Here is a 27,553-nt window from a genome sequence, read left to right as displayed (position 1 = left end):
CGTGGACATCCATAAGAACATGTACAATCTTTGGATTCTCTTCACCACATCACCTCATTTGAGTTTAGCTCCAGCTTTTGTACTGTGTGTAATCAGTCCTTGTTGTCTCAATAAAGGTCAATTAAGGGCTAAAGAAACATGGTGACTTTGAAGGCAAATGCAAGTTCCCCGGAGTCAGGGGTGGATTGGGACATTAAATTTATTAAAGTAGAATCTGAAATATTGTAACTTTCTCCCTAGACTGAAGGGTGGAGGGGGGGCATCCAGCAGTGTGCTTTTCCACACACTTGCTGTACAAATGCTGTTCCTGGATTTCTATCCATTTGTTTAGGTATTCTAAAAATTTGTATTTGGAGATGCAGAAGAAAATCATGTCTCATGCTGGTCTCAATTCCACTTTTTGTGGACAAAAGAGCAAAGGGTCACACTGTGGCTGATTTAGTGTGGAGAGAACAGTGAAATTGTTATTAATCTGGATTTATTAATGCATGTATGTGCATACCCAAGAGAAGCCAACACCACTTTTTATTATTTATGTATTATGGACAGCTGCTGATTGATTGTCAATGTGATTTTGGCAGCTCTAACAGAACATTTTATTTACCCTTGTTGACTGTGAAGAGTTTATGCAACTTATTTATCTTCTTCTAATCTTATTAATCTTCCTTTTGCCTTCAGTGAAGACTGCCTTTATGAACCAGGGACAATGGATAACAATATGTTTTTGTAAATGGTGCTTTCGTACACAGCCCCAGTGAAAGAGAAGGTGTTAAAGCCTATTTTAGTCACACAGAATGAAAAAATAAAATGTGTCCAAATGAATATAATCATCCTGTAATATGAGCATGCATGTGAAGATTGACATGTAGGTATGGGTATTTAGCCAAAGGCAACATTTGACGTACTATGATTTCACTCTGTTCTGGATGGGATTGTAGGATGCTTAAAAAGATCAAGCTAGCAGGTCAAGATTCTTTTCATATTCATGTTTCCAAAAGGATAACTCCTTTTTTTCAGCCAAGGCAACAACATGGGCTTTACAGAAAAACATATTCCATAAATATAAAATACATTTGTTTATCTTCAAGGTGTCATCAGATTCTCTGAGGATTTCCTCAAAGACATTTTAGAGTATGGAGGAGTGATTGCTCTGATGATAAATTACTAATTCATATCAGAACAATTATTGCTGGCAGAGAGATGTTTTAAATCTCTAGTTTAGAAATGCCTTTTGTTGCTTTTAAATTACAGATATGTCTTGAAGAGAAAATAATCAGTTCTGAAGTTCATTTTTCATTTCCAAGTTGCTTACTTGTCCAGATGTATGATATGATGTATGAGTAGTAGTTCAGTATATTTGGAAAAATATCAGGTTGGGAACTACTCATCCACTAGATTACTGGATTGTTATTGTAGTTCTGACACAGGATTTTTAAATCCAGAGTAATAGCTTGAGCACTTATGAAGAAACAACCTTGCAACCATCTGGGAATGTGTAAGATAACCATATGCATTGTATTAAATGCCCTTTGTCCCCAAGTATAGCTTTGTTAGGGCCTAAAATATGTACCTTTTATACATATAAAAGGTTTTTGAGAATACTAGAGTATACTGAATAACAGCTTATTTAATGCTCTGTGCTACCTAGCTATTAAATAAATAAATAAAGCACCTCTTTAATTGTTTTTAATAAATAGTCTTTTCCCAGCTTTGATTTCTAAGCTCTAGTTTTTATTTATTTAAATTCTGACCATCTTTTTGTGACTTTTGGCATTATGCTTCTCAGTTATTTTTGCTTTTAAAACCAAACTTTCCAGAGGAATAGTCCATGATTATGCTAATTAATCACATTCACATCCTTCTCTGTAATTATTTTTTGTGATAATCTTTTGACCCAAACACCTGCTACTGTGGTTAGGATTAACTTTAAGTATCTGAATAATTATTAATTGCCTGCTTCCATTTCATATTCCTTTTAATCAATCCTCTCCCTTCTGGAAAACCTTTCTTTGAGACCCCAGGATTGCAGTATCATTGTTTCCAGAAGAACACCCAAGAGATACCCAAGAAACTACAGTATACAGTCTTCTTTGCCCAGGAAGAGGAACCCGTATAGAAGAACATTTTTATTCTTGCAAACATCCCTACTGTGGGCAGAGACATCTCTACTACCTTTTGAGGAGCACAGAAAGAGCCGAGGTGGCGCAGCAGCTAGAGTGCAGTACTGCAGGCCACTTTAGCTGACTGTGTTCAGCAGGTCAGCGGTTCAAATCTCACCGGCTCAAGGTTGACTCAGCCTCCCATCCTTCCGGGGTAGGTAAAATGAGGACCCAGATTGTTGGGGGCAATGTAAATATATATATATACATTGCTTACTGGTGTACACCGCTTAGAGAGTGCTTGCACTTAAAGCGGTATATAAGTCTCATAAATAAATAAATAATAAATAAATCACCAAAGGAAGAACAGTGTTGTGATGAAAATAGGAACAAAACAGGGTTTTGCAGAGGCCAGTGAGGGCAGATGTTGGATTTACTGCATTCAAAGTATTGCTGTTCCCTGATCTGGGTAGCACGATGACTCAAGCACGTTCCGGGTTTGAAAGGTCCTGGTTTCAAGGATCAAGTCTCAAATAACAATGTTATGGGCTTTGGGATAGAATTCCAAATAATACTTAGGCAGCTAGATCCACCCATTTTCTTACTTTTCTGCAACACTCCTTGTAAAGGGTGCGATGTTTGGGCTTTATAACCTTTTAGCCTAGCTCTTTGATAATCTAAGCATATAGCATTTTTGTTAATTTACTTTTTACTTTATCTAATTTCTCAGAAAGACATGTATGTATTTCATAAAAATGATTTAAATGTGATTGACCAATTGATTGGTAAATAAAGAATTGGAAGACCTAATGCTGATTTCTGCACCTTAATAGGGATTGGATAGTTGATTGGAAGGGATTTGAGAGGACAATTAGCAGCCCTTAAATGATGATGATATTCTAAGGCCGCACTTGGAATATTGCATCCAGTTTTGGTCACCACGGTGTTAAAAAGATGCTGAGACTCTAGAAAGAGTACAGAGAAGAGCAACAAAGATGATTAGGGGATTGGAGGCTAAAACATATAAGGAATTGTTGCTGGGATTGAATATGTCTAGTTTAATGAAGAGAAGGACTAGGGATGACATGATATCAGTATTCCAATATCTCAGGGGTTGCCACAAAGAAGAGGGAGTCAGGCTATTTTCCAAAGCACCTGAAGGCAGGACAAGAAGCAATGGATGGAAACTAACCAAAGAGAGAAGCAACCTAGAACTAAGGAGAAATTTCCTGACAGTTAGAACAATTAATCAGTGGAACAACCTGCCTCCAGAAGCTGTGAATGCTCCAACACTGGAAGTTTTTAAGAAGAGACTGGACCACCATTTGTCCGAAATGGTATAAGGGTTCCTGCCTGAAGGGTTGGACTAGAAGACCTCCAAGGTCCCTTCCAACTCTATTATTATTATTATTATTGTTGTTGTTGTTATTATTATTATTATTATTGATCATCGCACAGTCAGCCAGATGTTCAGACTGGATTTGGCATTTTGTCTACCTATCGAGTCCTTACCCAGGACCTGGGATAGGCAGATGTGGATGTTTGATGGTATTACAGGTATCGTTGCAATTCCTAGTAAGGCCGCCTTTTACAATTGACTAATAGCGAATTTGTCAATGCCAATGGTGTTCAAGTGGTGCTCCAGTTGTTTTGGGATTACATCCAAGGAGTCTATTACTATTGGTACTACCCTTGCTTGCTTTTGGCACAGTTTTTCTATTTCTATTTGTAGGTCTTTGTATTTTGTTATCTTCTCCAGTTCTTTCTCGTCTATTCTGCTGTCTCCAGGCACTGCCACGTCCACTATCCAGATGATGATGATGATGATTATTATTATTATTATCCCAAGCTCTCAGTCTGCAGCCCCCAGAAGCCTTTCTGATACTGTAATGATGGATGAAAATGGATAGCAGTTTCCTATTATTTCTGAGGAGGAAATAGCAATAGCACTTGCTTTACAGCACACTCTGAGTTGTTTACAAATGTCAGCATATTGCTTACAATAATCTGGGTCCTCATTTTACTGACCTTGGCAGGATGAAAGGCTGAGTCAACTTTGAGCCGGTCAGGATTGAACTTCTGACTGTGGGCAGAGTTAGCCTGCAGTACTGCATTCTAACCACTGTGCCACCACGGAAAATACACACATAACTTCCATGGTTGAAAAGCAAAGGACCCTCCCTACCACTTCAATCTGCCATTATTAATCCTGCCTCATCCAGATATATAATGTGGCCTCACCCAATTTAAGTCACTGTCCCCCATGTCAAAGAGGCTCTGGCCCAACAAAAGGTTGGCCCTTTCTGGGATAAGGGGCACTGTTTGGGCTAAAACATTCGTGCTTCTCTTCCTACACAGAGGGTGTTTTAAAAAAAATATACAGTCAATTCTTGGTTGAATGAACCTGGTTTAATGGACTTTGGATTTGGTGGATAAAGTCTGTCCATATATTATTTGGTTCTGCACATATATCAAATTCTGTTGTCAAACTTATATATGTATAAAATGTTTAACACACACATCAAATCCCATTCCCTTCCTATCTTATGCATAAAATATGTAAGCATAAAAACTCATTTGGATTTACTCCTTAAAACGGGTTCCCAACCCCCAACCCCCGGTTCGTGGACCAGTACTGGTCTGCGGCATGCCAGCCAGTCCACACAAACAAGCAAAGCCCCATCCCTGGGTTGCAGGCAGCACACAAAACCATGCCCCCTCTGGTCCGTAGAAAAACCTCTTTCCATGGAACCGGTCCCTGGTGCCCAAAAGGTTGGGGACCTCTACCTTAATAGATGCTCCTTTTCTCCGTTAGTCCATTAAATCATGGCTTTACTATATAGACCTTTGAATTTTTTGTTGGGATTTTGGAAGAGATGGGAGAAAATGTAATAAACGGATCACACAGTAATTAAAATATTGCCTTAGTGGCTGATGCTCTATACATGTATTAAACTAAGGTTTCTTCAACTCCAACTAGTTTGATAATGTCGAGGACAGATCCATGTCCCTTACTTGTTCTATACTATACTATACACATATGGCTTTCCATTGCCTTCATTGGGGATTTCCCCCCCAACATCTAATCCTGCAGATTAGATTCTATCTAATCTATAGCTCTGATATTTCCTGGCGGTGTGCAATCAAAGTGCTAATATGGTAATTGTGGAATAAAAAGACACACTTTAGCATAAAATGCCTTCAGGTGTAGTTGCACTGACTTCATCTTCTGTTATATATGTCCCAACAGTCAGCTGGATAGTGATACCACAAGCCCATGTATTTGCATGCCCGTGAAAATGATATGTGACTTTTTCAGTTCCTTCCTGCTGCAATGAACTAAGGATTAAAAAGGTGAAAATAACAACAACAAAACTCATCCTGTCAGGTTTTTGCATAACGATCATTCCTTCTTAGAAAATAAAAGTTTTGAAATCTTCCTGGAATTGCAGATTTATGAATTGCCACAGAAACCCATGGGGGCTGCTTCATCCTACGCCTACAAAACTTGGTTTTACAACTATGGCTGCCACCACAGAATTCATTCTTTATGACTAATTTCCATTGCAATGCTGCACTGTCTGCTCACAGAGTGCAGGACAGGATGCTGGAAAGGAGATTCAACTAGAGACCAAAGAGTAGAAGAGGTATTAAATAAAGAAGAAAGAACAAAGAACAAAGAAGTGGGAAGATATCAGAGGATGTTTTGACATCAGGGGAAAGTGTATTGGACTAGAATGTAGGAAAGATAACAAGAAAGAGTAGGGGTCCAATTGTTATACTTGACACAAATTACAGAAAGAAGCCTCATTTCACTTTTTTTCCCTTACTATCTCAGCTAACAGTTGTCTCTTATACTAGGTCAGATAGTATAAGGTCCTCAAAATGTATTTATTCTAGTTATGTCTCATCTTTCTGCCATGATGTCCAGGCCAGAATATGTGGCAAATACACCCCTGTCCTCAAAAAGGCTCTTATGGCCACTACTCATTATCTGAAGCCATATTCTGTCCAGCAGTGTGGCTGTTCTGCTGCTGCCTGAGCACCACAGCCTTTGACCAAAGGGGTAGATCAGGTTTTGTGTAGTAAATCAAGAGCACATTCCACAAGTCAGCAGGGCCTATTTTATTTTGTTTATTTATTTCTCCAAGTTATACAGCCACCCATCTCACAAAACAAGTGACTCGGGGCAGAGTACAACAAAGCTAAAACAATTAAATACTTAAAACAGTTATCATCATTAGTATTAAAAACATTAAAAATTATAAAAACAAAGCTAACTATGTTTTGGAAAGGGCTTCAGGAGTTTTTAAACAAAGTGAGACCAATGCTTTAAAAGTATGGATAAGAAATAAAGTGCTAATTTTGACCCTTAAAACCCCTCAAATGGTCTAGATCAGTGGTGTTGAACCTATGGCACGGGTGCTAGAGGTGGCACTCAGAGCCCTCTCTGTGGGCACGTGCACCGTTGCCCCAGTCCTAGGCCTTCAGCTGGGTTTTATGAAACCTTTTTGATTTAGGCTTCTGTCGCCGTGTGCAAAAAAAAAAAAAAAGGTTCAAACAATCAGTCAATTTCAATTTCTCGCGGGAAAAAAAGATCTTGCAAAGTTGGAATTGATTGATTGAACTTTTTAATCCCACCCAGTCTGTCATTACCACCACAGCCACCCTCACCCAATGGGCCACACCTACCCAATTGGCCACATCCAGCCAATGGGCCACACCCACCCGGCACCCAATGATGCATAAGTGGGTTTTGGGTTGCAGTTTCGGCACTCGGTCTCTAGAAGATTCGCCATCACTGGTCTAGATTCAAAACGGGCCTGCTTTGGTTCTTTTCATACTGGGGGAATCTGAGGATTGCTAAAGAGCTATGATGTCCCTGGGTCAATTTTTGCAAGGCTGCATAGAAACATAAAAAGCTACCAATATTTTCTTCTCAGAATAGTGAACTGATGTTTCTAGGAAAGCCCTTAAGCCAAGCTTAAGCACACAAGTATCCTTCCCTCATGTTTCTATGATTTATCAGTTGGAAGCATACTGGTTCTGACCTTATTTACTTTTCACTGTGTCTCATATCAGTGAATATTGAGGCCATTGCTTCCCTAATATCAACATATGGCATTTTATAGTATTATAGCTGCTTCCTTTTCACATTGTAGGTGTCGATCTCTCCTGTGCTCTAACTATGGTAGCAATTTGATTATCTTTCTGTTAAGAAACAGGTGAAAGAGAATTAGACCAAAGTACTTTTAAATTCTGTTTTTTAAAATAGTAATTTTTATGACATTTTTTTAAAATGAGATAATTGGATGAGATTTGCAATCATGGCTACTCTTTTTGTAGGGTTCAAAAATTAATTTTAGTATAAGTATATACAGTATAATAATGTTTGTGTATGTGTGTGTGTTTGTGTGTGTGTGTGAGTGTAAGAAGAGAGTTATAGATTCAGGGGGAAATTTCCCTAATTGCCTTTTCTCAATGGGCAACATTTAGGAAACCGGATATTCTAAATATGTCATTTGGTAAGATATTAGTTAAATTTCAGATGATAGTTGCAAGGGATTTAGAAGTAGTGTGTAAATTTGACATTTTCTTTCTTTTTTTTCAAAGGAAAACTGCCAATGAAGTTTTCCCTTTGATTAGAAGAGATGGTGAACAACCACATCTATTCCTGTTTTCCTTTTCTCATTGCCCTTTTATAAAATGAGAAATGAGAACTAAAATTAGAAGGGTTTGGGTTAGATGCTCTGTTTTGTGGCTGATATGTTTGCTTTCCGTAATGGTCCAAAATAATCACATATAAAGTTAAAGTTGCAATTTAGGTTTAGCTATCTCAGCGGGATCCTCTTTACACATTCTAACAAATCAATATGAAGCAACTCAGTTTGATTTGAGACTCAGCAAAATGCCCATATATTTGAAGGTATTGGAAACCCCGTTTTTCTAGGGTTCTGGTAGAGACAAAGAACAACCACAGACTACAACCACAGACTACAACCACTATAGTCTTTTGCTCTACAACTTCCTGCTTCTTTCTCTTGCTTGAGTCCATCATCCCTCTGTGCTCATTGGTTGCATTAAATGAGTAATGTATTTATTTAAATGAGCAACCTAGCCGATGTCTTTATACACGTTAAAATGCCTAGGGAATACGTTTGAGAAATTGTAGCCAAACATCTTATTCAAGCTACTGTTTTTGCACTAAAAATGAATCTCTTATTCACACAAAAGTTCCATACTGAAATACTTCAGAAGTTAGCAGCTTTAAGTTTGCCTTATTTTTCCCTTTTCTTATGTCTTCTCTGGTGAGCAACAGTAAAGCTCTGACAGTTTTTCCTAGATACTTAATTATAATGTTAAACCAGTGATTTGGTTGGTCTGTTGTAGAGCCAGTTAATACAATCTAAGGAGGTTGAAATCACAGCTTCATTTTCTGTGATTTGTGAAGAAGAGTTGATGCGAAAGCAAAATAAAGTAAGGGCACTGTCTTACTAGATTTCAAATGTTTTCAAATTTTACCTTTAATCTGGAGGAGTCCTAGAATATACAAAAAAAATCCAATTTAAGAATTTATTTGAAATCTGGAATTGGGTTGCTAGTAGAATTGGACTCAGAACCAGAATTAATTAAAGAATGTATGATTAAATGGGCACAAAATTTTGGTGAACCAGTTCTACTAGATACCTGGGAAATTATCTGGGTGAGAAATGTTAAATTTACACAAGCCCAGAACTTAAGGGAGAATTTTTATAAAATGTTTTATAGATGGCACCTTGATCCACAAAAAATGTCTCGTATGTATCCTGACTTACAGCCCAAATGTTGGAGATGTGGTTGTTTGGATGCTACTTATTACCATATTTGGTGGTCGTGTAAAAATATAAAAGCCTTTTGGATTAAGATATGGTGGAATATTCAAAGAATTTTTAGAAGGAGGGTAAAATTTACCCCACAATTGTTTTTGCTAGGTATTGTTACCGATTGTGATACTAAGGAGGTTATATTGATGTTAAATTTAATTACAGCTGCAAGGTTGTTAGTAGGGCAATACTGGAAGAAGGAATCTTTGCCTACTTTGCAAGAGTGGTTTTTTAAAGTATCCTATCTGGTGGAAATGGCAAAGATTTCGGCTTTTTTAAAGGATCAATCGCAAGAGAAGTTTTTTGTGGTATGGGAAAAATGGATAGATTTTATACAACATAAGTTGGATATAAAAATATTACTTAGTTTATCAATAATTTATACACAAATTTTAATATTTTATAGATTGTATTATTATTTTTTTCTTTATATGTTTTATTATTATTTTACTTTCTTATATTTCTTTTCTTCTTTCTCTTTATTCTTCTTTATTTAAGTATTTTTTTTCTTTAATATTTATGTCTTTTATATATATATATTATTGTTAATTATTCTATTAGTAGTTTAAGTAACGTATTTAGACTTATCTATGGTTTATATTTTTTTTCTTTAAGAATTCAAGAAAATTTAATTAAGCCTATATTCAGCTCTGGGAAAGTTGAGGGAGGGAGTGGGAGGTTTGGGGTGGGTTGGGGAGGGTTGTTTTTTCCTATTTTGTAAAATTTTAAAAATTTTCAATAAAAAAAAATCTGGAATTATATTTCAGATTTTAAATAAGGATTCTCAGTGCATTGCTAACAGGAATCACAGCAGCCCCCAGTTTCTTAGTCTATCAATAGTTTCCTAATCATCATGAGTCTATTAGGACTCATTATAATCAAGTAATTTGAAATGCTTAGGCATTTGTCCATGAGATCTTTCAGTGTTTCATTATGAGAATGCATGTGATTTTGGGAACAAAATCATAAGATTCTTGCAAAATTTTATTATCTTTCAAGACTTGGGATATATTCAAATTGAAGCTTTGTGAGCAATCTCATTTCTTCAAATGCAACAGGAATTACTCATTTCTTCAAATGCAAAATCCAAGACCTAAAGTATACATTTCATTTATCTAATGCTTATTTAAAACCTTTTCATTTTAATGTCATTTTTTAATTGAAAGCAATATATTCTGTGATGTTAATTCAAGCAATGCTTTACTTTGCAAATGATTCCTTTTTTGTGTGTGATAGCATTCATCAACATACACTACTCCCTGCCTGTTTGCTCTTACCACCCTCTATTGTTTCCCAGCTGTTCATTTAGACTATAATCTCCTTGGGAACTAAGTTCTGTCTATACAGCTTATGTAACACAGGCAGTTTGATTGCATATATCAACATGTTATAATGCCAGGTTTATCCTAGGTTACTGAGAACAAGTTCACAGAGATAGGATATTGTGAGACTACACTTTTGTTAGGCTACTTCAAATAATGGGATTTTATGAGAGGTCCAAAGAATGTCACCCATCATCTCTTATTCTTCTGCTTTCTTGTAACCATTTTTTCCCTCATTGTTTTGCTTTCCAGAAACTAAATTCATTAAGGAGGACAAGATGGCAACTATTTCTAGTTATCACTACCACTCATCCATTGAATGGTTTTACCCATGATACTAAGTTACAGTTAATTTAATGTGATATACTAGTGGTGGCGAACCTATGGCACGGGTGCCAGAGGCGGCACTCAGAGCCCTCTCTGTGGGCACACGTGCTGTTGCCGCAGCCTTGCCTTCCCCTGTGACCCCCTCCTCACCAGCAGCTCTCCTGGAGAAGAGTCACCCCCGAGCGTGGCCCACGTGGACCAGTGCAGCCAAGGACATGGCAGCCAGGCAGCATAGTCAAGACTCTGCCCTCATGCCCCATCACGCACAGTTGATGCTGCGGGGCGTGGGCAGAGGGTGTGGCTGCCATGGCGCTGTTGGGCGATCTGTGGTGTGCCCTGGAGGCAGTGAGTGGCCCTGCGGGCAGGCAGCGTGGGGGTGGGACGGTGGTGGGGCAGGGGGTGGAGTGGAGGCAGGGTCAGTTTTTGGGCACTCGGTCTCTAAAAGGTTCGCCATCACTGTAATATACAAACGGGTTGGATGTGAAATTATAACATACTTCAAGACAGTCATGCTTGTTGTTGGTTACTGACTGTAACTGTAGCTAACCTTGATTTGGAAACAAGGATAGATGATTTGATGAGGTTTCCTAGGTAATACTTGCCCAAGTCTCCAATCAATCTGTATAGTTCCAAGACAAGAATAACTAAAAAAGAGAGAAAACAAAAAAGAATTTGGTCAAGACTGTTGAGATCTTGAGCTGACTCTGTTGCGGATCACATTGTGTGTGTGTTTGTGTGTGTCTTTAAAGTGAATGTTTGTCATGCTTATCTTTTTATACTTTTTTATTACAAGTTGCCCAGAGTTACTTTTTGTGAGATGGACAGTCACATAAATTTGATAAATATACTAACAGTAATTATCTAGCTCATCTGCAAGATTGATTGGTTTATTTCTGGTTCAATCAACAAACCACAGTTAAACAAATTATGCTTTGTATCATTGACTGAATGAGGGATATGTATCATCCTAATAACCAGATTCATTAACCATAGTTTTTAAATTCCTTAGTTCAGAGGTCCCCAACCTCTGAGCTATGGCCCACTACTGGGCCATGGCCTATTCAGAACCAGGCCGTGTGAAAGGTGGGCCAGCGTGCATGTGCAGCTCCACCTGCGATACGCACACACATGCACGCCAGCCTATTGCTCTCATGGCCCGATTCCCCTCTTCTCCCTAGCTGTGCCACCCAGCTGCAAAGGTTGAGGACCACTGCCTTAGTTTGAAAGAAAGAGAATGGGATAATTAATGGGATAATTAACAATGGAAGCAAATTGTTCCTGACAGTGACATGGCCAAGTAATAGGAGAGGAAGATGCATGCACGTGATGAAAAACTAATCTTATGTTGAATGCAAATAAAGCCATGTAGACAACAAAGTGTTTATCAGTGACACATATACACTTATTCATAAATAAATAAAAAAATAAGTAGAATGCCTGGATTATGGTTTTTGCATTATATTCAATTATTTTACATGGACAATGTCTTCTGCATATTCACTGGAGTCTCTAAGTCCATGAGAGAAAATTGATTTATCAGGATTCCATCTACTCTGTATGTTCTTTTTATTTTTTCCCCCATTTTTGCTAAACATATTGGATTTTTTTTTCATTCTTAAAAAAAATATTTATCCAAGGACCTTGGTATTTAACTGAGAAGTATATCAATATGTTCACTTCACACTCACAAACAACGCACCCTGTCCTTGGAGAGAAAATATATTGATTTAAGTGCTGCCTTACCTTTGTTAATCTACATACTGTTTTTACAAGATACTGTTAAGAATAGGAAGTTTAGCAATAGGCTTGGAGTGAAAACATAGTTTCAAGTTTTACAGAAACACTTAAAGTGCATGGAAATCTGTCCTACTCATTTGTCATTTTAAAGCAATACTTCTCTGTAATCAAATATTTTTTAAAGATATTGTTTGATTCTTCTATTTCCTTAAGTTGAATACAGGTGAATTATTTTTAAAACATCCCACTTGTGAAAGGAACAAAATTGCAGGCACCTACGTTGCCTTATTTTCTTTCTGTTGGGCCTTTTCCCAGGCAAAGGTTGCTAATAAAGCTGTAACCTTGACAGGTTTGGGGTGGGGAGATGGGAGGAGAATGGAGAAGACGTGTTTTGGAGCTAAGCAGTCACCAACAGAGTGCAGCAACCAAAGAATTTTTACTTCAGAAAGAGTGGATGGTCCAAAAGAGAAGGAAAGAAGACTAGCATCCCAGCAAGACAAACACATATAACTTTTGTCTTTTTTACAAAATAAAACATCTCAACCCTTTTAAGGAGATACAAAAAACCCCCACTTGTCCAGGGTTTAGTGTTTTTCCATTTCTCTTTAGTCTGGGAAAAGTTTAAAAAAGGACTCTGTTGACAGGAAAATATAACTGAGTCATCTCAGACATTAAATCTCAAAGTCCTTTGATATTAAAAATGTCTCTATTATAGTTAAAGTAGCTTGGGTAGAAAAGAAAAGTTGATTATTATGAATGTATGCCAGAAGAGATAGGATTTGGCTTAAGGAGACTGTTTCATATGCTATCCAACTAACGCAGAGGCCAAGTTGTAATTTCAACAGATTTGGAGCGCTGGCCAAGAATTACAAAATAAAATAGACAAATAAAACCCTACTATAATTAACTGCAGTGGGCTCTGCATATTGCTAGGTATGCAGAGTAATGGTCTTAAAAAATTGAATTCCCATTGTCTTAAACGCAAAATTGTAAGGATGGACTGTTGTTTAATTGGTTAGTTCTACATTTTTTAAATATTTAGTTAATGGTCCATGATTGCAGAAAATCTGAGAAACGCTGTGCTAGACCATTCTTGTTTTAACTGGGCACAACAACCATCTGCTTCAGCCAGATTGGGGCTGTTTTTATTGCATTTTAATTTGTAATTATTTCACATTTTGTCCTGTTAATGTTGCTTATGTAAGTTTTTGTTAAACTCTAAGTGCAATTATTATTTTGGTGGTATGTTTCTAATTATTACTGATTTTTTTTTAAAAAAGTAGATTATAATATCAAAAAAGCAGAATACTTAAAAAGCAGAATATTAAATCAATGTTATTGATTTAATAACATTGTTAAAATCATGTTGTGTGTATGTGTAAAATAAATTAAGCCATGTTCCTGATTTACCAAGAACTAGGGCTAGTTGAAAATTGTTTATTTTTTCTAGGCATTTCTTACCTCATTTGGAATGAATAATTAACCTATAACATTGTCTGATTTTTTAAAATATATGTTGGAGACTTCCATGATAGTTTCTCAGGATTCACACACCACAATCTGAATATTTTGTGGGATGGCTATCATAAAACCATCATGAAATAAAAAACAATAAAGAATCATAGAGAAAACAGGCCAAATCCTGCCATTCTTATGTTGGGAAGTTCCATTTTTTCATTCATTTTATAACTGTATACTTTACTTTTACATAACCTGTTGACATTTAAAAGAAAAGTTAAGAATTTAGCAACCTTGTGATAGAGAAATAGCTACATAGCACAAATATAGGCCAGACCTTGAATCCTCACGTTTGCCAACCTTGATACTAGCCAACCATCTGACCTAGCTAATGTTACCTGTTTAGAACTGTTTAATGTATGAAAATTAACAGGAAATAAGCCTTTTGCAAAACAAATCTCTCACTTCAGAGTAACCTACATTCCCAACATGTAGGACAGTCTCTGAGTCCCACATGGATCCCGGTAAAGTTCTCAGGAAATAAAATGGTCTCTGTTTGCAATTCAATGTTTTGCTTGCCTCATGGAAGATGGTTGTTTTATGATTGGAGACAGTCAATTTAAGAGCCAGTTTAATGTAATAGTTAAAGGCTAGAAACCACAAAACCTGAGTACAAAGACGGATGGGTGACTTTGGACCATCACTCTCATCTCAGCCCTAGAAAGAAGAAAGCAAACCATTTATGAAAAAAAAAATGCTGTCAAGAAAACTGCAGGAATTGTTCTTGAAAACACATGCACACAAACACATATAGAGAAATACACACATACACAAACTGACTGGAACCATCAGAGTAATAAAGGGAAAGTTGGAGTTGGATAGTGCCTAAACTGAATTAAATAATTAAAACTACTGGTTAAAAAAGTTTAGGCACCTGTGACAATTCATTATGTGGTGTTTGCACTTCAGATGGGAAATAAGGAACCGCCTGATTTAATAATCCAACTCAACAATGTTTTTCTTTTCTTTGAAGCCTGACACATTGGATAGTGGTTTGATGGGGAAAGAAAGAAGTTTAACTCTCAATATAGCAAACAAACAATATAGCACATCTTTTTCTGGGCTAGGGTGTAAGGAAGCCCACCCTGAAAAACCTTAATGGGAGGGAAGCATAAATAAATTGGACTTGTCCTTTTAATTTAATTAAAATTAAACCTAATTAATTAAATATAGTAATATCCACCATGTATTATTGTTGTTACTGTTTATTACTATTGCTAGGTTTTCTAGCTTCTGTCACTGGGAAAATTTCAGTAAGCTTCCTGATACAGTATGAAGTATAGACTGGAAAATATCTGTTCTCTTTACAAAAGAGTGAGAAAACATGCATGCATAAATGAATATAAAAATACTATTTTCCAGATCTCCATGGAAATATAAGTTATTTTCTGTTGTTAAATATAAAAATTCACCAATTATTTTATAACAATGCTGTGGTAAATATTTAGAGGGTTTTCAAAGTTTTATAGTAAAATTTTTTACAAAATAAAAAATATTTTATTAATTCCATCCACTTAATTCATGAGTGACAGACAATGCTCCAAATAGGAAATCTAAAACTGAAGATGATATCTTTTCATAGGATTCTATTTGTTGAATTATTTCTTTTTGTATATAATTTTTATTTAAAAATTTACACAAGATTAAAAAGTAATATCAACTAATGTAAAATATGTAAGAAAAAAAGAAAAACAAAGAAAACAAAGAGAAAGCAAAAAGGGCAAAAAATAAAAATAAAAAACCCTGAAAGTAGAAAAGAAAATATATATATAGAAGTGGCTTCATATTCTTCATAGCAGTTATAAATATAAATGTATGTCAAAATCTCTCTCTAAATCTATATCATATTACTCTTTTTTCTATAATCTATTGTCTAATCATTTTTACACAAAAAGCCCCCCAAAATTCTCCAGTCACCAGTAAATGTAGATAATGCCTTTTTTTCTAATAAAAGAAATGGATTTCAGTAAAATTTATCAACTTTACCAACAATTCCTCCACAGTGAATAGTGTCAAATCTTTCAATCTCTGTGCATACAGTAATCTCACTGTGATAATCATATATTGAAATAATCTTCCATTTTTTATTGTTTACTCATTAATTCTAAAAGGAAAAGTTCTGATTTCAACTGAATAGTTGAATTTAATTTTCAATTAAAGATTCAATTATTTTTTAAAATCCTCTGTATCAAAGTATGTATGTGAATCCAATTTTTTTAGCTTTTTTACTTGACCTCAAAGCCTCATAAAATGTCCATGTTGTTTACATTTCCAATATATAATATTTTTGAAGTGTTTTATACATTCTGGATAATTTATCTGACGTTATGTACCAATGGCAGATTATTTTATAAAAATTCTCTTTGAGATTCTAACACAATGTAAACTTCAGCCCTTTTCACTACATATTTCCATTGACCTATCTCTATATTATAACCAAAAGTCTTAGCTCATTTTATCATACATTCTTTAACCCATTCTTCCTCTGTTTCAAATTTCAACACAGGTTTCTATGTTTTAGCAGTTACATGTTCTTCAATATACATAACGTATATTTTAAATTCTTACTTTGCTCAATACCTTTTATCTTTTTATCCATTTAAAATCTTTCAAATTGGAAAACCATCAACTGTATCCTTCTGCTATTAATTGCTTTTTTGATTTGATTTTAAATTCTCCTTGATAGTTTTTCAATATGTCCTAGTATATCAACCATTTTATTTCTATCTTCTATAAAATACTGTAAAAGTGTTTTGGGGCACAATCTGGGTTTATATCTATTCCGTATTCTTAATATGACACATGTAATAAAATAATTTTTAAAGTCCACATTAATTTTAAACTTATCATACTATAAATATCCACATCATCCAAACCTCACATTATGATCTTGTTTCTTGTTTCTCAGCAATATCCATTCTTTCATCCAGATCCAGTAACAAGCAGCAAAATACAATTTCAAGTCTGGTAAACCCAATGTGGCACAAGCTAGACATATCATTGTTACTACTGTATGTTATTTTCCAGATATGAAATAGCAAATACCTCCTTCCCCCCCCCCAGCTAAATTTCTGTAGCAATTTAAAGATCCAGCTAAATATCTTGTAACACTTTATATTTAACTTGTGGTTTGTTTCCTTGCCATATAAATTTAAATATGTATTCTTGCCATTCCTTAATTTGTTGAATGGTTTCTGTATGGATTGTAGATGTTATTATATTTCTGTTCTGCTCCTTCTTTCACCATCATCTGCAAAATGTGCTAGATTTAGAGAAACAATTTTCCTGGTGAGGTTCATTCTTTTTCATTTTTATTTTTAATAAAGTGACATTTTTGTATCTTAAAAAATTACCAGTTCATACTTTCATAAATTATTGTTCCCAAAGTTCTACCTCTCAGGACAGGAGCTATGAATGCATAATTTGGTTATTACCTTTTTAAAGTCACTAAAGACAATGGGCAAAATTGGCTAGCTCAGCTCAAACTAGTGCAAATCCTTGCTCCTTGGGATAGAGCTGGTTGGGATACGGAGGATGGTAGAACTGTGAAGACGACGATTTGGTGATAATGCATAAGCTTTATCCCAGGTTTGATTTGTGATCTTCTCTTGGAAGATTCTTCTGTGACCTCCTGTAGAACTATTGTCAGTCAGTATAGATCACACTTAGTTACATGAATCAATGATAAAACAACTTCCTGTATTTCTACAGCAGGACTTTTGTTCTTGTTTGTCCTTGCATCAGAAGTGCTTAATTGATCCATTACCGTGAGCAGCAACACTTTTTCTTGGTGAAGGTTACCTATTCTGAAAGAGTCACTGACCTGGAACTGTCTTCCTCTAATCAGTTGAGGGGGAGCATGATTTTGCTTTGTATTTAAACAGGATGTGTTAATGATTCAACAGTTGCTAATGCAGAAACGATACAGTGACCTCCTTTTGGCAGGGCCTGCCTATTGCAGTATTGCTTTCTTCCAGCAAGGAAGCTCAGTTGTTTGTAAAAGATGTGTATACAATTTATCTTTAGATAGAAACCAGGATGGTAATTTTTGATTCTCTCTATGAGACATAAATTAGTACAGTAAAGTATTTAGCACAAGAAGATCCAGCATCTACTGTATATGTAGGCTTGAAAAGTCTCCTTTATGGAATAAAGTGAAGTGAAGGGAGGCAAGTTAAGTTAAAGCAAGGTAAGGTAAGGTAAGGTAAAGCAAGATAAAGCAAGGTAAGGTAAGTTAAAGCAAGATAAGGATGAAAGGTAAAATATCTATGGGGATTCTCAGTCCTCCAGGTTATGGTTGCCCAAAGGTGCTTTCCAAAAGGCAACTGGATTTTCTTGGTTTTTTTTTCTTTGAAAACATTTCACTTCTCATCCAAAAAGCAAAACATTTTCAAAGAAAAACCCCCAAGAAATTCCAGTTTCCTTTTGAAAAGCATCTTTGGGTGTGAGAGGCAGTTTGGTATAGCACAGTGGTTCTCAACCTTTTTAATGCTGCGACCCCAACCAGTCGTAAGTCGAGGACTACTCAACCAGTCGTAAGTCTAGGACTACTCAACTGGTGCAGCCCCGTTTGCAGAATGGGACTTTTGGCGGGCTCAGCAGGGCAGAGACAGCCTGGACAATTCCTATTGGCTTTTGAAAGCCAATAGAATTAGACTCTATTCAAGAGAGTCTATTCTATTGGCTTTCAAAAGCCAATCGAATAAAAGGGAGTAGCACAGCTAAGGAAAAGGGGAAAAAAATGGCGGACTGCGTTGTTTGGCGACCCCCGTGAAATGGTCGTTCGACCCCAAATGGGGTCCCGAGCCACAGGTTGAGAACCACTGGTATAGCAGCTAAGGCACCAGGCTAGAAACCAGGAGACTGAATTGTTGTCCCACCTTAGACAAAAAGCCAGTTGGGGGCGCTTGGGTAATCACTCTCTCTTAGTTGTAGGAAGAAGGCAATGGGAAGTAACTTCTGAAATCCTGCCAAAAAAGTTGCAGCCCAGGCCAGTGGTGGGATTCAGCCCGTTCGCACCACTTCGGCAGAACCGGTAGCTATTTTTTTGTTGCCCAGGCCCAGATAGGACTTCCGGAACTGGCATCCACACAGAGAATGATTGTTCACATATTTGAATCCCACCACTGGCCCAGGCAATCACCAGGAGTGAACCCTGATTTGAAGACACTGAAGGAAAGAAAGAAAGAAAGAAAGAAAGAAAGAAAGAAAGAAAGAAAGAAAGAAAGAAAGAAAGAAAGAAAGAAAGAAAGAGGAAGGAAGGAAGGAAGGAAGGAGGAGGGAGGGAGGGAGTAAAGGAAGGAGGAAGGAAGGCAGGAAAGAAGGAAGGAAGGAAGGAAGGAAGGAAGGAAGGAAGGAAGGAAGGAAGGAAGGAAGGGTCAATCAGATGAGATAACATAAGATAGTCACTTAGCCTTGTCTCTGTATCAGGCCCTGTTTAGGGTTAGGGTTAAATTAAATTATTATTTTTTGTTTGCTGCTAAAACATGGAAACTTAATCAAGGCTTTTAGTTCAAGCGCTTTGTTCACCAGCTGATCTGACCAGAATTTTCTCTGAACATGTCTACCAAGGCTGAACCCAATCCTTGTTCTCACAGCAATATATTGTTGTGATTCTGGGCAAAGGAATACTTTGAGGGACTGATAAGAGTCAATCAATCAAATCTTTATTCAGTCATCAGCATTACTGACTAGAATGTAAAGTAGGAGTTGAGAATATTTTTCTATTTTATAGAATTTTTGAGAGTTGATTGGTAATACGATGAAAGAGGAAATCACAGAATTCTTAGCCAGCGAGGAAATTGCTGAGAATAAGTGAGGTAGAGATTCATGCATTTGGAGGGTGGTACCAATAGTAATAGGTGGCCTGGGTGCAATCCCAAAACAACTGGAACACCATTTGAATGCCATTGTCATTGACAAATTCATCCTCAGTCAATTGCAAAAGGCTGCTTTACTTGGAACAGCTTACATCTTGTGATGATATCTGTAACACCATCAAACATCCACAACTGCCTATCCCAGGTCCTTGGGAAGAACTTGATAGGCAGACTGCTAAATCCAGTCTGAACATCTGGCTGATTGAGAGATGAACCGTAATGATAATAGTGATGATGAAATTACTAATAAAATTAAATACAAGCAGCTGCCAAAACATCTGTCAATGTTACATTGGACAGGTCTAAAAGCCATATTTACTTAGTTAAGGATATTGTTTCTTAATTGTTCTTACCTAAATAGGCTTTCCACTATTGAATCATTACAAAAACATTAATTAAATTTTAAAAAATCTGGCCTACGGGTCACAGGTAACTCCCCAGAATCTCTTTCTGTTTTTTTTGTGGGTTTTTAAAAGGACTTATAAAGGCTTATGCACCCAATTCCTTTTTTAGCCCACCAACACTCTTCCACAGAAATATCCTTGAAGTCAAGATTGTATCCACAGCCACCATCTTGTACGCTTGTCAAGAAGAAGGTTAGAAGTGAGTACATAAGTAAGTTGGAGAAATACCATCAAGGAAATTAATACTTGGGCAATTCCAGTCTTTAAATACCTTGCTGTATTAGTGGATTGGATTCAAGCTGAACTAAAAGCTTTAAATAGGAAGAACAGAAAAATCATGACAATGAACCTTCATCAAGCAGTAATGTTGACAGATTCTACTTACCAAGGAAAATTGGTGGGTATGGAATGTTTCAAGTACACATAAAGTTCAAGAAGAAAAAAGAGGATTGGAAGGATATCTGAAGGGCAGTGAAGAAGATCCACTGAAGCTAGTACATCATGAAGGCTTATTGAATACCTCAGAACTGTTACTGGCTTACAGGAAAGACTAAATAAAAAAGAGAAAGGAGACATGGCAAGGCAAAACACTACATGGCTAGTAAATTAAAAAGCTAGCAGACAGAGCAGATAACAACAACAAGACATGGGAATGGCTAAAAGCAGGAAAATTGAAGAAAAAAGCAGATGGGCAAATGTAGGCTGGACAAGACCAAGCCTTAAGAACAAATGCATATAAAGCTGGAATTGAGAAGGCAAACAACAAATGTCACCTCTGCAAAGAATCTGAAGAAACAGTGGACCATCCAATTAGCTGTTGCAAGAAAATACATAGACTGCAAATAATGCCAAACAAAATCACCACCAATTGCAAAAGGCAGCTTTATTTGGAACAACTTAGTCCTTCAACAATACCTTTAACACCATCAGACAACAACATTTGTCTATTTCAGGTCTTTGTGAAGATGATAAAAAAGCAAAATCCAATCTAAACCTTTGGCTGACTGTGCGACCAACAATAATGCCCCCAAAAAATCTGGAAAAGCATTTAAAAACAATAGAAAAGGAGAGAATCTAAAGTCATCAATTGCCAAAAGGTTCATTACTTGGAATAGTACATGTATTGTGAGAATCTCGCAGAGTCACTTGCTGAGATGGGTGGCTATAAATAAATAAAATATTTTCATTGTAGAGGTTTGGAAAGGATCTTTGGAAGTCAAAAGTAGCAAATCCAGTTAGAACTATTGGTAGATTGTATAAATAACAATACGTAACAACAAAAACAATATAATATAAACAAATGAAAACACTAATTTAAAATGATTAAGGCACCTCTTAACTCCTTGACCAAAGTCATCGCTATCAGCTCCTCTAGCATCCTGGATCCAGTGCCCAAGAGAAAGGCCAGGTCATCAAAGCCTTCTGGAAAACTAGCAGGATCAATAAGTCTCAGGGGAGAGGTTGTTCCACAGGACAGGCTTCATAGCAGAAATGGCACACATCCTGGGTCCCATTAGATGACATTGTTTCAATAAACCCCTAAGAAATGAAGGGCACAACCTGGCACCTCCCTTGGTGTGTTAGGCTGCAGCAGTCCAAAGCAACAGGCTGAAAAGACTTAAGATTCAAATTATAGTCTTACTTACTGGGAAGTAAGCCTGTTGAACCAAATAAGATTTTATTTCAGAGTAAACATGTTCAATCTTGGTCTGTAAATCTTTCAGCACTCTTATTGCCAAACAAATGTTAGCAATGTTGGAAAATGTCATTGATGTGGAAAGGGGGCCAATGGAAGCAAGTAGGAAGGAAGTCAGGAAATAAAAGTGAGGGATAGCAACACAGCTGTCCTGTATATGAGTAAAATTGTAGTCAGTAGGAAAAAGTGTATACCAGGCAATAAAATAAAATAAATATGGCTTCAACTGAGTGAATCTGTTTCCTCCACTAGAATATTCTGAGTAAAATTTCATATGCCTATTAAACATTTTGGGAGTAATTGGGTTTTTGGTATTAGCAGGAGGTCAATCAGTTTGCTGAAGTAATTGTTGCAACTGTTAAAGCTTAACATGACAAAAGAAGCAACAGTCTGATCTGGACTCTAAACCTTTATGAGGAAAGAAAAGAAAAAAAGAAGCAATTTAGCCAATCATGTGAAGGGCTGGAGGGATTCTGGAAGAAGGCAGCAGAGATGGTATTAAAAATGTTTGGCAAGGCATGTCATCCAAGAGGAAAGGTTAAGATAACTTGGCGTCCCTTGCCAAGTTCAGAAGAAGAATGCACGGGGCACGAGAACAGGAAGCATAAAGGAATGTCATAAAGAGGACATAGATCAATTATTCTCATTAGTCAATGAGGGTGGAACAAATATAATTGGACTGAGAAGAAAGAGACATTTGAGGGTAAATATTCAGCAGGGCTGTACTAGGCCTGTTCCACAAAGAGGTAAATTGCCAGAGGCTATTATACAACTGCCTGAGCCAGAATTATGCAGAGCAGAGCCCACATTTTCAGGAATAGTTATAGAATAATTAAATCAATCCTGTCACTGAATGAGGAGGTGAGTGAGGTTCTAATATCAGTAGCTCTGAAAGTCTAACTAAAGCAGATTCTCCAGGAGACACATGTTTAAGTTAGGTTTGATGTCAAAAAGCTGTAATGCTATTTTTTCAAAATTAATTATGCTCTTCATCCCAATATGGCTAGTTCTAAAAATAATTTTATTACCCAAGTATTGTGCTTTACAAATTCAGCACAATATAATTATTGTTCTAAGTCAGTGGTTCTCAACCTGTGGGTCGGGGCCCCATTTGGGGTCGAATGACCATTTCACGGGGGTCGCCAAACCATGCTGTCCGCCATTTTTTCCCTTTTCCCTAGCTGTCCTAATCCCTCTTATTGGTGGCCACACCCACTTGGGGTCACCACAACATGGGGAACTGTATTATGGGGTCACAGCATTAGAAAGGTTGAGAATCACTGTTCTAAGATGTTCTATCCAATTCTAGATAGAATTTGGAGTAAAAGAATAAAGGTTGTAAAGAGAAAGATGCTTAACATCAATGAAATTAAAGGACCAGGGAACATAACTTTGTGCTTGATTATGACTCATTTTTGACTGAAGTGTTCTGTGACATTCTGATACCCAAATAAAAAAATTTAACTTATTCTTCATGGCAATATAGTATGCACATAAAATATATGTAAGGATAAATTAAATAATTAGCAGTGTGGTCCTTCAATTATATTTTGAATAGTGTCTAGTTGAAAAATTATCCTGAAGCTTTTCTCATTTAATTTGATGAAAAAGAAAGTTGCTGTCAAAATTTGTTTAAAGAAGACAATTTCACAGAAATTCTCAAGAAAGAAGTATGGTGTACTTGGGTTGACTTAGTGAGGGAGATGTGGCCAAGTGATAAATCTCTCTCCAGTGGTATGAAATTTTTCTGGCTACTTAAACTTCAATAACATTCTAAGGGAGAACATTACGAGAGAAATTTTCCTGTTGGTAATGCAATCTTACTGTTGCTAAACTGTCAGATAATTTCCCCTCTTTCTGAAGAACTTCAAATAAGCCACCTACCAAGATTCTCTGCCCAGAAATTTTGTGAAGAACTTTGAAAGATCAGCTAAATACTGTTCCCCTGTTTTCCCTAATGAGAAGGTTAAGATAATTATTATTTCAATGTGATTAATCCTTTATTTCTGATTTTGTATTATTATTGGTCTTCTTTCAAGCTTTGTGGTTAAGTTTGTTTACTGGAATGGGATAAAAATAAACAACAGTTTAAAGAATTTCAAGTACAGAATTGTAATTGGTTCCAGAATTCAGCTAATTAACAAGTTGAAGTACATGTGTGCATGTTAAAATTAGCAGACAATATGAAATACAGAGGTTGTATAATTTTATCTAAAATCTTGTTCATCTATATATTGTTTGAGGATTTCCAGAAGTAGAGAATTTAAAAAAAGAAAAAAACCCAGACCTGTTATTGTTATTTCTAATAAAGAATTCTTTCAGAATTAAAGGGAAAACAATGCTAAAATCAACAAGGATTTGTTGAAACATAATCTATACACCAGAAAACTAAACCCTTAAAAGAAAACCATAGAAAACAAAGACGGTATATATTGCTATGCTACTAGTTTTGCACATTAGTTGTTCATAGGAAAAGAAAACTGAGAAATAGTCAAATGAAACAGCATGAAATAAATCAAATATGACTGACAAAATACTAAACAGAAACAAGTTTTTTAAAAGATGAAGAAAAGTTGCATTATTTTGTTTTGGTTTCCAATTGATTTGGGCAGTTTGACCAAGAATGATGTTGCTATGTTTATTAGTCTACTAATTAGTCCCAGGCTTTATTTTATGTAATTGAAAACACCAGTTCTGGAGAGATAATGTGTACTATAAATCATTTATTTATTAAATTTATATGGCTGCTCATCCCATAAGAAGTGAAAAAAAAAAGCCAAGGAATATAATGTACATTGGGATACGATTGGGACATGCTGTATGAATTACTGTATGAAGTAACTGGCAGTAAGAATACATAAACCAGCGACCTTATTCAGATTAGCTTGTATCCAGTGAACTATGAACTGAATTTCATTTTCACATGCTCCTTTCCAAGTATGTGTTGAAATGCCCCCTGTCACAACAATAATGATTACTACTATATACAACAACTTGAAAAAGTCTTTTAAAAATGACAATATTATAAAAATATGAAATTATAAACCAAGAAACCATTAAAAACATATAAAGGAAGCGGTGGTGAGGCCTCTCCTCAAGAAGCCTTCCCTGGACCCAGCTGTTTTGAAGAACTTTCGTCCTGTCTCCAACCTCCCCTTTGTGGGGAAGTTTGTAGAGAAGGTGGTGGCATCCCAACTCTTGCGATCCTTGGATGAAATGAATTATTTGGACCCTTTTCAATCTGGTTTCAGGCCCGGCTACAACACTGAGACTGCTTTGGTCGCACTGACCGATGACCTCTGGTGAGCCCGGGATAGGGGTCATTCCTCTATCTTGGTGCTTCTTGACCTCTCAGCGGCTTTCGATACCATCAACCATGGTATCCTTCTGCATCATCTCGGAGAGGTGGGGGTGGGTGGCACAGTATTGCGGTGGTTCTCCTATCTCTCTGACAGGTCGCAGTCGGTGTTGGCGGACAGAGATCGACCCCTAGGCACCTCGATTATGGGGTGCCTCAGGGCTCGGTTCTGTCCCCCCTCCTTTTTAACATCTACATGAAACCGCTGAGTGAGATCATTCGGCGACACGGGGTGAGGTATCATCAGTATGCGGATGATACCCAATTGTATATCTCCACCCCGTGTCCTTTCAGTGAAGCAGTCGATGTGATGTGCCGGTGCCTGGAAGATGTGAGGGTCTGGATGGGGGTGAACAGGCTTAGACTCAACCCTGACAAGACCAAGTGGCTCTTGGTCTTGCCCCCCAAGGGTCATCCTGATGGTCCATCATTAGTCCTGGGGGGGGGGTAAATTTACCTCCCTCAGTGCAGGCACGCAACTTGGGTGTCCTCCTGGACTCACAGCTAAATTTGGAACAACATCTATCGGCTGTGGCCAGGGGGATCTTTGCCCAGGTTCGCCTGGTGCACCAGTTGTGGCCTTATTTGGACCGGGAGGCTCTACTCACGGTCACTCATGCCCTTGTCACCTCAAGACTGGATTACTGTAATGTGCTCTACATGGGGCTACCCTTGAAAAGCGTTCGGAGGCTGCAGTTGGTTCAGAATGCAGCCGTGAGAGCGATTGTGGGTGCACCAAGGTACACCACGTGTCACCTATCCTCCGCGAGCTGCACTGGCTTCCTGTGGGTCTCCGGACGCAATTCAAGGTGTTGGTTATCACCTTTAAAGCCCTTCATGGCTTAGGACCAGGTTACTTACAGGACCGCATACTGCCACATAGTTCCCAGAGACCGGTGAGGTCCCACAGATTGGGCCTCCTTCAGGTCCCATCGGCCAGACAATGTTGGCTGGCGGGCCCTCAGGGAAGGGCCTTTTCTGTGGTGGCTCCGACCTGGTGGAATCAACTTCCCCTCGAGATTTGAACTACTCCCACCTTGCCGGCCTTTAAGAAAGCCATTAACTCTCCTGTTCTGACAGGCCTGGGGTTGATGTCCTCGGCGGGGCCGGGATACGATTGGGACATGCTGTATGAATGCACTTATTTTACTGTTTTATTGTTATATTTATTGTTTTAATTTTGTATGCTGCCCTGAGTCCCTAGGGATTGGGCGGCATATAAATTTTATTAATAAATAAATAAATAAATAAGTGAAATCTTTAAATCAGCAACAATCATTCATTAAAGGCCCTAAATTCTGAATAAAGAAATAACACTTTAAGTGGGAACAAATTAACATGCCAACAGGGCTTGCCTTGATAAACCTGAAAAGCCAAAGACATCATTGAGAAGGCTTTTACATCTCTCATTGCTGCTCTGGAGATTGTTCTTGGGCATGTTCAGTCCCCTACCCTGTTCCCCCAGTTCTTAAAGGCTGACTGGCACATAGCTGGAAAGGGCTTCCAAAAGTACATGAGCCAATGAAGGCCTTGTAAGTCAGCAGCAATAGCTTACCTAGTCAGCTAGTGTATAGAATGGTGAACATCATGTGATAAAACTTTGATTGTGCATGTTGTTCAGTAAGCAAGTGGTGGCATTCTGCATAAGCTGAACATTGCAGAACATCATGTTCTGCGTCATAAATGCAAGACTGGCTGCAGACATTTTGGTGTCCTACGCAAAGTCATAATATTGTTCTCTCTCTTATGAATATATTTTGCTTTTGATAGGAGTTCTAAAAAAACCCCACCCTACCTTCCTGCTTCTTAATTATATTTAATCCTTGAGCAGGCACGTTGGTTCACAGAGTGTAGAGTTACTACTTTTCACACTTTTTATTATGTTTTTTAGAAATCTTTTCATTTTTTTTATTGAAAGTTTATAAAATTTTACAATAAAATACTCCCCCCCTCCCAACCCCCCACCCCTCCCCCCTACTTCCCAGAGCTGAATACAGGGTTAAAAACAACAAAAAACATACAACTTAAATAAACATCAAACAATTATACATACATCCAAAAAGCAAAATTTTAAACACTTTAACTCCAATACATAAAAACAAAAATTACCATCCTTAAACATAAATTATTCAAAAGCTTACCCTTAGATATACATTATTCGAAAGCTAAGTAATACTTTCTAATATCATATTTATTCTGTATAAAATTCACCCATCTTTTCCACACCAAAATATATATCTCTTGCGATTGGTCTTTCAAATATGCCGAAATTTTTGCCATTTCGGATAAATAAGAAACTTTAAGAAACCATTCTTCTAAAGTAGGCAAGAGATCCTTCTTCCAGTATTGC

At 37.1% G+C, this 27,553-nt stretch overlaps 1 long non-coding RNA gene across 3 annotated transcripts in view; it reads right to left on the bottom strand.

Moving 5' to 3' along the window:
* LOC120318012 overlaps positions 1 to 27,553 on the bottom strand; it is a 121,673-nt gene that overhangs the window by 42,369 nt on the left and 51,751 nt on the right. For 2 of the 3 annotated variants that reach the window (XR_005559387.1, XR_005559386.1), the window contains exon 3: positions 11,159 to 11,255. The exons of the other annotated variant lie outside the window; for it this stretch is intronic. This is a non-coding gene — a long non-coding RNA (uncharacterized LOC120318012). The remainder of the gene's footprint in view (positions 1 to 11,158; positions 11,256 to 27,553) is intronic. 3 annotated transcript variants of the gene reach the window in all.

Source organism: Crotalus tigris, unplaced genomic scaffold, assembly GCF_016545835.1.
Source record: "Crotalus tigris isolate CLP2741 ecotype Arizona unplaced genomic scaffold, ASM1654583v1 scf7180000019969.279234, whole genome shotgun sequence".
NCBI classification, from domain to species: domain Eukaryota; kingdom Metazoa; phylum Chordata; class Lepidosauria; order Squamata; family Viperidae; genus Crotalus; species Crotalus tigris.
This window is presented reverse-complemented; position numbering and strand designations above follow the sequence as displayed.